This window comes from Dendronephthya gigantea, unplaced genomic scaffold (genome assembly GCF_004324835.1).
Source record: "Dendronephthya gigantea isolate DGI-Jeju-01 unplaced genomic scaffold, DenGig_1.0 000249F, whole genome shotgun sequence".
Classification (NCBI taxonomy): domain Eukaryota; kingdom Metazoa; phylum Cnidaria; class Anthozoa; order Malacalcyonacea; family Nephtheidae; genus Dendronephthya; species Dendronephthya gigantea.
This window is the reverse complement of record NW_021163259.1, coordinates 180,894-192,787: the sequence shown is the minus strand read 5'-3', so window position 1 is coordinate 192,787 and position 11,894 is coordinate 180,894. Positions and strand designations below refer to the sequence as shown.

Genomic DNA, 11,894 nt, shown 5'->3' with positions numbered 1-11,894 from the left:
ACTTAAATGTTTTATATATTGTTTTCTCACCTATACTCTCCCCCTGCTCCCGGGAGCCGAGGCCGCCCAATTACTAAGTCTTTTTGTACTCATATACCCCTCATTCACCCTACTTATCCCCTGATTTCCCTAAAGATTAACTTTTATTTCCAAAGATTAGTCGAGTATAAACGCGAACAACATACCAACCCTTTTTCTTTCTTTCCGTCATGAGAAACGTACCATCCTTTTCGTGATACCACGATCTTGTATTTGACAGTGCACGACTTTACCACAAGGCTAACTGGCGATTGTTGGAAGCCTACACGAACTTATTCGCCATAACCTTACCATGTATTATTTATAACGAAAATTTCCATCAAAAACGAGATTCAAACCTCCAACTTCCGACACATGAAACCAACATTTTCACCATTAGACTACAATTTCTTCTGCTGAAAGGCTACGTTTATTTAATTTACCTTATCCTTTTCACGATCAAGTTCATAAAGAATAGGATTCGAACCATCGATTTACCACATGGGAGACCATAGTCTTAACCACTAGACTACAAGAACTTGGTCTGAAAGGCTATGGTTATCTAATTTTCTTTAACTTTTTTACAAAGTTCATATTGAAAAACGGTTATCGTAGTATTCGAACCATCGTTTTACCACTTAGGAGGCCATTGTCTTTACCACTAGACTAAGAGATCATGTGCTAAACAGCTATTTAATATTTGATTTACTTTAACCTTTTCACGAAGTTCATGATGAAAAAACGGTTAAAATAAGATTCGAACCATCGATTTACCACTTGGGAGACAATTGTTTTCACCACTAGAGTACGAGATCATGTGCTGAGTTGCTATGAATATTTGATATACTTTAACCTTTTCTACGATGTTCATAATGAAAAAACGGTTTTGGTAAGATTCGAACCATCGACTTACCACTTAGGAGACCATTGTGTTCTCCTCTAGGCTACAATATCATGTGCTAAAGGCTATTATTATTTTAATTTACTTCACGAAGTTCATAATGAAAAAACGGTTATAATAAGATTCGACCATCGATATACCATTTTGGAGACCATTGTCTTCACCACTAGACTATGAGATCATGTGCTGCACACATACTTAATATTTGATTTACTTTAAAATTTTCATGATGTTGATGATGATAAAACGGTTTTGGTAAGATTCGAACCATCGACTTACCACTTGGGAGACCATTGTGTTCTCCAATAGGCTACAATATCATGTGCTGAAGGCTATTATTATTTTAATTTACTTCATCTTTTTCACGAAGTTCATAATGAAAAAACGGTTATGGTAAGATTCGAACCATCGATTTACCATTTGGGAGACCACTGTCTTCACTACTAGACTATAAGATCATGTGCTGAACGGGTACGATTATTTGATTTACTTTAACGTTTTTCACAAAGGACTTAATGAAAAAGGGTTATAGTAAGATTCGAAACATCGACTTACCACTTGGGAAACCATTGCCTTCACCTCTAGACTACAAGATCATGTGCTAAAGAGCTTTGATTATTTAATTTACTTTATCTTTTTCACGAAGCTCATAGTGAAAAAACGGTCATGGTAAGATTCGAACCATTGATTTACCACTTCGGAGACCATTGTCTTCACCACTAGACTACGAGATCATGTGCTGAACGGCCAGGACTATTTGATTTACTTAACATTTCCATGATGTTCATATTGAAAAAACGGTTATGATAAGATTTGAACCATCGACTTACCACTTGGGAGACCATTGTGTTTTCCAATAGACTGCAAGGTCATGTGCTGAAGGGCTATGATGGTTTAAGTTACTTTAATCTTTTTACGAAGTTCATAATGAAAAAACGGTTATAATCAGATTCGAACAACGATTTTCCACTGGGGAGCTCATTGTGTTCACCACTAGACTACGAGATCATGTGCCGAACGGCAAGGATTATTTGATTTACGTTAACCTTTTCACGAAGTGCATAATGAAAAAACGGTTATATAAGATTCGAACCATCGATTTACCATTTTGGAGACCATTGTCTTCACCACTAGACTACGAGATCATGGCTGCACACATACTTAATATTTGATTTTTTAAAATTTTCATGATGTTGATGATGATAAAACGGTTATGGTAAGATTCAAACTATCGATTTACCACTTGGGAGACCATTTTCTTCAACACTAGACTATGAAATCATGTGCTGAGCGGCTATGAATATTGATTTACTTTAACCTTTCTACGGTGTTCATAACAAAAAAATGGTTATGGTAAGATTCGAACAATCGACTTACCACTTGGGAGACCATTGCTTCACCACTAGACTACGAGATCATGTGCTTAACAGCTATTTAATATTTGATTTACTTTAACCTTTTAATAAAGTTCATGATGAAAAACGGTTATGGTAAGATTCGAACCATCGATTTATCACTTCGGAGACCATTGTCGTCACTACTGGACTTTGAGATCATGTGCTGAGCGGCTCTATATATTTGATTTACTTTAACCTTTCCACGATGTTCATAATAAAAAAAAGGTTATGGTAAGATTAGAACTTCGATTTACCATTTGGGAGACTCTTGCCTGTACCACTAGACTACGAAATCATATGCTGAACGACTAAGATTATTTAATTTACTATTCTTTTTCACGAAGTTCATAATGAAAAAACGGTTATGATAAGATTCTGACCATCGATTTACCATTTGGCTGACCACTGTTTTCACCACTAGACTACAAGATCATGTGCTAAACGGCTAAGATTATTTGATTTACTTTAACGTTTTTACGAAGGACATAATAAAAAACAGTTATAGTAAGATTCGAACCATCGACTTACCACTTAGGAGACCAATGTGTTCTCAAATAGACCACAAGATCATGTGCAGAAGGGCTATTATTTTTTAATTTACTTTATCTTTTCCACGAATTTCATAATGAAAAAACGGGTATGGTAAGATTTGAACTGTCGATTTATCACTTCGGAGACCATTGTCGTCACTACTGGACTTTGAGATCATGTGCTGAGCGGCTATATATATTTGATTTACTTTAACCTTTCCACGATGTTCATAATATAAAAAAAGTTTATGGTAAGATTCGAACCTTCGATTTACCATTTGGAAGACTCTTGCCTTTACCACTAGACTACGAGATCATATGCAGAACGACTAAGATTATTTAATTTACTTTATCTTTTTCACGAAGTTCATAATGAAAAAACGGTTATGATAAGATTCTGACCATCGATTTACCATTTGGCTGACCACTGTTTTCACCACTAGTACTACGATATCATGTGCTAAACGGCTACGATTATTTGATTTACTTTAACGTTTTTACGAAGGACATAATAAAAAACAGTTAATAGTAAGATTCGAACCATCGACTTACCACTTAGGAGACCAATGTGTCTCCAAAAAACAAGATCATGTGCAGAAGGGCTATTATTTTTTAATTTACTTTATCTTTTCCACGAATTTCATAATGAAAAAACGGGTATTGTAAGATTTGAACCATCGATTTACCACTAGGGAGCCCTTGTCTCCACCACTGGACTACAAGATTATGTGCTGAACGGCTATGATTTTTTTATTTATTGTAACCTTTTCACGAAGTTCATAATGAAAAAACGGTTATGGTAAGATTCGAACTACGGATTTACCACTTGGGAGACCATTGTCTTTTCCACTAGACTACGAGATCATATGCTTAGCGGCTACGATTATTTAATTTACTTTATCTTTTTCACGAAGTTCATAATGAAAAAACGATAATGGTAAGATTTGAACCATCGACATACCACTTGGGAGACCAATGTGTTCATCACTAGACAATAAGATCATGTGCAGAAGGCTATGATTATTTAATCTACTTTATCTTTTTCACGAAGTTCATAATGAAAAAAAGGTTATGGTCAGAATCGAACCATCGACTTACCACTTAGGAGACCACTGTCTTTACCACTAGACAACGAGATCATGTGCCGAACGGTTATTATTATTTAATTTACTTCATCTTTTTCACAAAGTTCATAATGAAAAAACGGATATGGTAAGATTTGAACTATTGATTTACCATTTGGGAGACCACTGTGTTCACCACTAGATTACGAGATCATGTGCTGAACAGGTAAGATTATTTGATTTATTTTAACGTTTTTGACAAAGGACTTAATGAAAAAGAGTTATGGTAAGATTCGAACCATCGACTTACCACTTAGGAGACCATTGCCTTGACCACTAGACTGCAAGATCATGTGCTGAACGGCTAAGATTATTTGATTTACTTTAACGTTTTACTAAAGACATGATGAAAAACGGTTATGGTAAGATTCGAATCATCGATTACCACTTGGGAGACCATAGTCTTCACCACTAGACTACGAGATCATGTGCTGAACGGCTGTATATATTTGATTTACTTTAACCTTTTCACGAAGTTCATGATGAAAAAACGGTTAAAGTAAGACTCGAACCATGGATTTACCACATTGGAGACCATTGTCTTCCTCACTAGACTATGAGATCATGTGCTGAGCGGCCATGAATATTTGATTTACTTTAACCTTTCCAAAAAGTTCATAATGAAAAAACGGTTAGGAAGATTCGAACCATCGACTTACCTCTTGGAAGACCATTGCGTTCTCCAATAGACACAAGACCATGCTGAAGGGCTATGATGATTTAATTACTTTAACGTTTTGAAAAAGGACTTAATGAAAAAGGTTAGGTAAAATTCGAACCATCGATTTACCACTAGGGAGATTCTTGTCTTCATCACTACACTACGAGATCATGTGCTGAACGACATCATTATTTAGTTTACTAAATCTTTTCACGAAGTTCATAATAAAAACGGTTATGATAAGATTTGGACCATCAATTTACCATTTCGCTGACCACTGTCTTCACCACTAGACTACGAGATCATGTGATATACGGCTGAGATTATTGATTACTATAACGTTTTTACGAAGGACATAATGAAAAACAGTTATGGTAAGATTCGAATCATCGATTACCACTTGGGAGACCAGTGTTTCCAATAGACTACAATATCATGTGCTGAAGGCTATTATTATTTTAATTTACTTGATCTTTTCACGAAGTTAATAATGAAAAAACGGTATGGTAAGATTCGAACCATCGAGTTACCACTGGAGACCATGTCTTTTCCAATAGACTACAAGATCATGTGCTGAAGGCTGTGAATATTGATTACTTTATCTTTTCCACGAGTTCATAATGAAAAAACGGTTATGGAAGATTCGAAGCATCGATTTACCATTGGGAAACCCTTGTTCTCACCACTAGAGAAAGATGTGTGAAGGCTAGAATATTAATTACTTGATCTTTTCACGAAGTTCATAAGAAAAAAACGGTTATGGTTATGGTTTAATCTAATAAGTATGCATAACAAATACCAGATATCTCTCGTTAAATTAGTTGAATAAATTGCATCTCAGATATGTTGCTAGTAGTGTATAGAATTTAATTGCTGTAATAAATTTTATAATATACGTCTTCTCACACGCACTATAGAAATAGGTTAAATAGGTTAATAAAATGTTCACATACTTGTAACGTCAACGTTATTGAAAGAAGATTCCATCATCTTTTCAGCAATTCCTCTCTCTGTTTGATGTGAAAAGATGCTGGAAGACAAAAACAAAATGTGCACAAAAGTAAAACTTCAATTTGCAGAAATAACCGGTATTATCCTTTTGTTATTATATGGCTGGTACTAGCAGCATCTGTACATACCATTTGCTAATAACCACCACAGACAACAACAAATCCCCTAGGATAATCTGAGACCTAAGATAGAAAGGAATGAAAGCCTGAGTTAAATTATTGCAAATCACAAATAATCAAATGTCTGGCAATCAAGTATCATACCAGTGCAATCAGTTCTATATCTTTTATAGTTGTAAGAAAGCCAATTTTATTATCTCTTAATCAATCTGATCCAGTGAGCCTGGTGACACCTAAATGAACAAATTGGTTCAAAAATGGCTAATAACAAGGAAATATATGTATATAAACACAGAGGTAAGTTATCAAGAAACTTTAAAACAATAAAGTAACTGTAACGTGAGTGCAACCTTTCGTTCATCCAATGTAATTATAACCACTAATCTTCTACACAAAAAATGGCATATGTTGATGTTGAAATAGTTTGGAAACGTTACTTCAGTTAGCTTATCACTTTATAATAAGAACCCACTTATAATTAGAAAAGGAATGGACCTAATTTTTTGAAGACAGAGGGGGGGGATTGATACCATGATGAATTACGAATTTGATTATGCGAAAGTTTCATTTAAGGAATGAGGTATAATAACCCGAACATACCAATTCACTCCACTTTTATGACAAGCAAAGTCTTTGTAGAACTTTAAAATATACTAATCAGTGGTTAATTGACAGATTGTACAAATACAGTAAAACAAAGGTACGAAATAAAGAAATAACACTTCCTTACTAAAGCCTCTGTGATAAGGTCTTCTCTGCGCTCGGTAGAAAAGATATGCTTAGTCTTTTGCCTGCTTGTCTATAAATAAACAAAGACAGATTTTACAAATTACCAGCAGTTGTCAGTTTATTTATCTCAAGATGACAACTGACACTCCACACCAATGATAATCTGTTGTGCCTTTAAAGCTTGGCATGATGTTTAGAAAATCTTGTAAGCCCACTAAATATTTTGAAAAGTCAGTTAATAACTTTCTGCTGGTGTACAGCCATTCACATGTGCAATGACAAAATAGATTGAGAACTTTATGGCTGCAGTTATCCAGTTGCCGAAATACATACAAAGACAGAATGATAGTGGTCAGGTGTTGAAATACTACATACAATAATTTGCATGAAAATATGGAAATGATGATAAAATCCTAAAAGGACATAGGATTGATTTCAACATAATTGTTTAGAAAATCAGCAAATGAACCTCTATTCGGAGTTGGTCTGAATTCTTGACATTTTCCAAAACTTTCTAATAGTTGTTGATCATAACAGAGAGCTATTAATATGTTAGCCATTTGCAAGCAAATTCAAATTTGAAACCCCAGGATCATGCAGCAATTATATTGTATCAATATGATGGAACTGGAAGTCAGGATACATAAGTCAGATAAGCCCAGGTTGCACAAGACATCTTAATCAAAATTTACATCAAAGTGATTTGACAAACATTGCACCCTGTATTAAAGTCACATACTCGGTTAGAAAACTGTAATTTGTTATAACAAAAATAAATTACCTGGTATTATTAATAATACCAGAGCATACTTGAGTGTGAAAGTACAAAAGTATCCAGAACTATTACACTACTTGATGGTGACTTCAAAGGTAGAAAAATTGTCAGTTTTTACCGCTTTCGATGCGATGGAGAACACTCTCTTATACCTAGAAACGATGTGAAACGAAGTCCAGTTAACCAACCATGCCCATCACGAGCCCGGACTGGTAAACAAACTACGAAGAAAGTACACGATGGTTACACGGAAATCACTTTCCCACCACGAGTGTTTGATCGTAAAATGACAAGCGATATTGTCGTCATCGTAGTCGCTTGCCATTTTAAAGTTTCGATCACTCACAACTGAAATATGAACATTATTAGACACACAAAATCGAAAACATTCGATTGCATTTCCGCCATGATATTTGATACGTCGGGCGCGTGATGAAAGGACTGATGAAATATTATGTGGCAGATCACTAATGAGGGTTATAAGGCCGGGTTACAAGTCACGAAATATATTGTAATAATTAATTAAATATGTAATGCATAATTATAAGGCACTAATAATATAATGCTACCATTAAATTGTTCTACGGTTTTATGGTTTGATGGTTCTACGGTTCTATGGTTCTACGGTTCTACGGTTCTACGGTTCTACGCTTCTACGCTTCTACGGTTCCATGGTTCTATGGTTCTACGGTTCCAGGGTTCTACGGTTCCAGGATTCTACGGCTCCATTGTTCTACGGTTCTATGGTTCTACGTAGGGGTGGATCCAGACTGATGTCTGATGCGACTGATGCGAATGCATCAGTCAAAATTTCATGAGCATAGTAATTGAACACTAAATACGGAAAATTGCAATAAATACGGAATTTTTTAAAAATCTCTAATAAAGTTTGTTATTTATTCTCTTTTCGGTTTTACACTGTCTTAAAATTCGTAAAAAACAATAAAACGATGGTTAAAAATCCAAAAAAGAAAAAACGAGACGATGTTTGAAATTTTAATTAAAATTTCGCCTTTCTCTCGTTGTACGGTTGGTTGTCGTGACACTATATTAATACATGTATCTTTTACCGATAATACCACATAAAATATGGTATGTATTCATGGAAAAACTAGATTTAGGCTAATCATTATTATAATATAATGTCCTCTTTGATCTAAAACTTCCTAATTATCAGACTTGCTCAGTTACCATGGTCTCTCATTTATTTATTGAATCTCCTCATGTCTTTCCCCATGCAATGTTGCAAAATTCTGTTCTAATCTAAAAGAACAAATATAATGAATTAACAAGGCAAGCAATATAGCCACAGCAATGACAGCATTATTTATGTCATCATCAAGACAATAATAACTCATGGATAAAGGAACATTATGCTGACTTTCTTCGCCTGGCATTAATAAAGTACTTATTGAGTGCCATTGTGCCAGAAATTTAAGCACTTTTAATCTTAACAGCAACGAAATGTCAATGTTTACCTGAATCCCTTTGTCTCAAATGTAAAAATTGAAAGATCGATCTCTTGGTAAATGAAAAACAGGATGGTTTTTCTGAAAAATCAACGTAAGGGCTGGCAACCTAGTATGATTTGGGAATCTTAATTCATCTCAGAAGCATGGCAATATGGCCAATAATGCCAAGAAAAATGCTTGTTTTTCGAAGCAGAGACATTGTGTGAGAATTATCGATGTTTTTCTAGTTCTTTTTATGGCATCACCCTTGAATACTCCACCAAATCCACCTTCGCCAATCAAGCCATTCTCGATATAGTAATAAATCGCACCTGAAAGTCAAAAGCAATTGCTTGCCAATATAACTGAACAACTAAAGAAATATGTGAAGTAAAATGGATTTTAGAATAAAAATGCAAACTCTAAAAATTTTTGTAGCGATAGAATCGACTTGCCTTTTGACTTGCAAACTTCAACAAAGTTTTCCCCATCGACAACTCTAGTGACGCGTGGCACAATTGAAGGTTGGGAAGGTTTGAGAAAATAAATGGGCTTACAAAAGGATTGTTATGGAATTAAACTTTCATAAATCCCTGTCTTTCCCACCGCTGGTAGTAAAGTTTGTGTTTCATCGAGTTTCGGCCGACTTTGTAGTCTCAAAATCCACGAAGTATCTCTAATTCGTCTTCGAACTAGAATCTGAACCCATCCTTGACCAACGCAACTGCACCCATTGCTTAAGTCACAAGATTTCTGTACTGAGCCTACGGTACCAGTGGCCTTTAAATCGCGGGTAAGAAAGTCAGCTGCTTTCGTATCGAATTTTGTGTTTGACACCTGGCTAGAATCATCTGCACGAGCTTTGCTATCAGTTGAAGAAGCCTGGAAATGTCAAATACGTTCCTAAGAGCTTTCACTAGAAGAATATTTAAACTTGGTTGCTCTTCCAAATATTTTTGTTGTTTAAGAATAAATACGCTGGGCAGACAGCGTATGCGAATTTAAACAATGATACTGAAAGCATTTTCCTTACCTGACTAATTGAGGCCTCGTTTTTGTTTCTCTTAAGCTCAACTTTTAAAACCTCAGGCTCCGTGCCCTTCTGCAGTGAATCATCTCCCACAAACACTTTTCCTGCCGAACAATATGCGCATGACATGTTCGAAGTTGCCCGCTTGTTGACTGTAACCGTGATCAACACATTGCCAAGCAACCAACTTCTTGACGCTCCATTGTGCAGGAGTGGTTCTACAACTGCAGTTCTACAACAACAACAAAATAGTCATCTTCCTTGAAACACAGTGCAGAAAAATACGAAGCCAATATACAGACGTTTTTGGTTGGGTCAAATAAGAAGAAAATGTATATTTGACCATCATATCAACCACGATTTCCATCATCTCTGAACTAAGTGTGTTGCTGTAGTCTTCCTTTGATTTCTCAAGGGAGTTTGGGGGTGACTGGAATTTGGTGGAGGGATGAGTGACTTTAGGGTATGGGTTTGCAGCATCTGAACATATATCTGTGTTGTTAAGACTCTAAAGGAATACAAGGACATATATTTTAACAGAGTTTTCAAATGATTGAAAACGAGCTTCATTATTAGCAAAATTATGTAACATGAAATGGACAAGTTTATGTAACAACACTGACTAAGCTGTATAAAGTTTAAAGACCACTTCTTAATATCTATTGAAAATTTAGCAAGCAATCTCCGTGGCAATAGAATGAGATGTGGACTTACTTTTTTAATAAATGGCACGAATTGCTTTCTTAACAACAGTGGAAAATTGACAAACCAGGATGAAATGACATTATCAGCAAGAGTTACCGTGTATTGAGAGTATCTAAGGTGAAACATTTTCAACTCATCAACAACTTTTCGCCGAATACGATTGGGTGTTTATACAAGCTAGCTCTCTTTAGGGGGTACATTGATATTTCGCAAAAGATTTCCTAATTTACGTAACTTCAAGAAACATACCAGAGAGAAATTCTAACAGTGGTATGAAAACTTGAGGCGTTGGCGAAAGTTTGGTAAACTTTTCCAGATATGTTGGGAGCAGTCTAAGGAACGAAAATCTAGAAGTTATTGCTCAAAAAATCTTGTTTTGTGAAGGAGTATCTCGCATAACAAGAGACGTTACATTTAGGCTGGATTTTGTTGAAAAACATTTCTGTAAATTCACTGAGTGCATTATCAAGGCACGATTTCAAATATCTCCAAAGCAATAAACTTCTAAAACATTGCAATTACTTCAACCAACTTCATTCTTTACAAAGTGCTAATGGACATAAAAAAGTCTCAAATTCCAGACTATCTTAAGTAGCCATACCTTGTCATAACTGGCAAAGCATTTCTAACATACATATGGTGAGACAGGATACGCATAAGGTCGTGGAATGAGCAACCAAACCAACCTCCAAAGTACGCATCAGACAAAACTAAACGAAATATACAACAACGTTTAAGCGAGAACAGACAACCGCTGAAAATAAAGTCAAGCAGGTTCTTATCTGTTCATCTTGACCAATAAAAATGTGGTACGTACACAGCTATGTTAATACCTTCACATGTTACATTAAAATATCCAATTAAATCATTAGTATGGTATGATATAATTATGGTATAAATTGGTTATGGTATGGTATGGTGTGATATAATTATGGTATGATATGGTTATCGTATGGTATGATTTGTCTTGGTATGGTATGGTGTGATATAATTTTGGAATTATATGGTTATCGTATGGTATGATTTGGTTATGGTTAGTTATGATATGATATGATTATATGATATGATTATATGATATGTTATGGTATTGTATGGTTTTAGTATAGTTATGGTAAGATATTATGATAGATGCAAAAAACTGAATGAGAAGAACCGTACCTGAAAGTCAAAAGCAATTGCTTGCCAATATAACTAAACAACTAAAGAAATATGTGAAGTAAAATGGATTTTAGAATAAAAACGCAAACTCTAAAAATTTTTGTAGCGATAGAATCGACTTGCCTTTTGACTTGCAAACTTCAACAAAGTTTTCCCCATCGACAACTCTAGTGACGCGTGGCACAATTGAAGGTTGGGAAGGTTTGAGAAAATAAATGGGCTTACAAAAGGATTGTTATGGAATTAAACTTTCATAAATCCCTGTCTTTCCCACCGCTGGTAGTA

At 35.2% G+C, this 11,894-nt stretch overlaps 2 long non-coding RNA genes across 2 annotated transcripts; both read right to left on the bottom strand.

The window, feature by feature from the left end:
• Positions 1-8,247: 8,247 nt before the first annotated feature.
• Positions 8,248-9,535, bottom strand: LOC114540731. Its single transcript, XR_003689100.1, has 2 exons — positions 8,744-9,535; positions 8,248-8,528 (listed from the first exon to the last, which is right to left on the bottom strand). It is a non-coding gene; the product is annotated as an uncharacterized LOC114540731 (long non-coding RNA).
• Positions 9,536-10,745: 1,210 nt separating this feature from the next.
• On the bottom strand, positions 10,746-11,649 carry LOC114540730. Its single transcript, XR_003689099.1, has 3 exons — positions 11,610-11,649; positions 11,053-11,161; positions 10,746-10,783 (listed from the first exon to the last, which is right to left on the bottom strand). It is a non-coding gene; the product is annotated as an uncharacterized LOC114540730 (long non-coding RNA).
• Between the last annotated feature and the right edge of the window lie 245 nt (positions 11,650-11,894).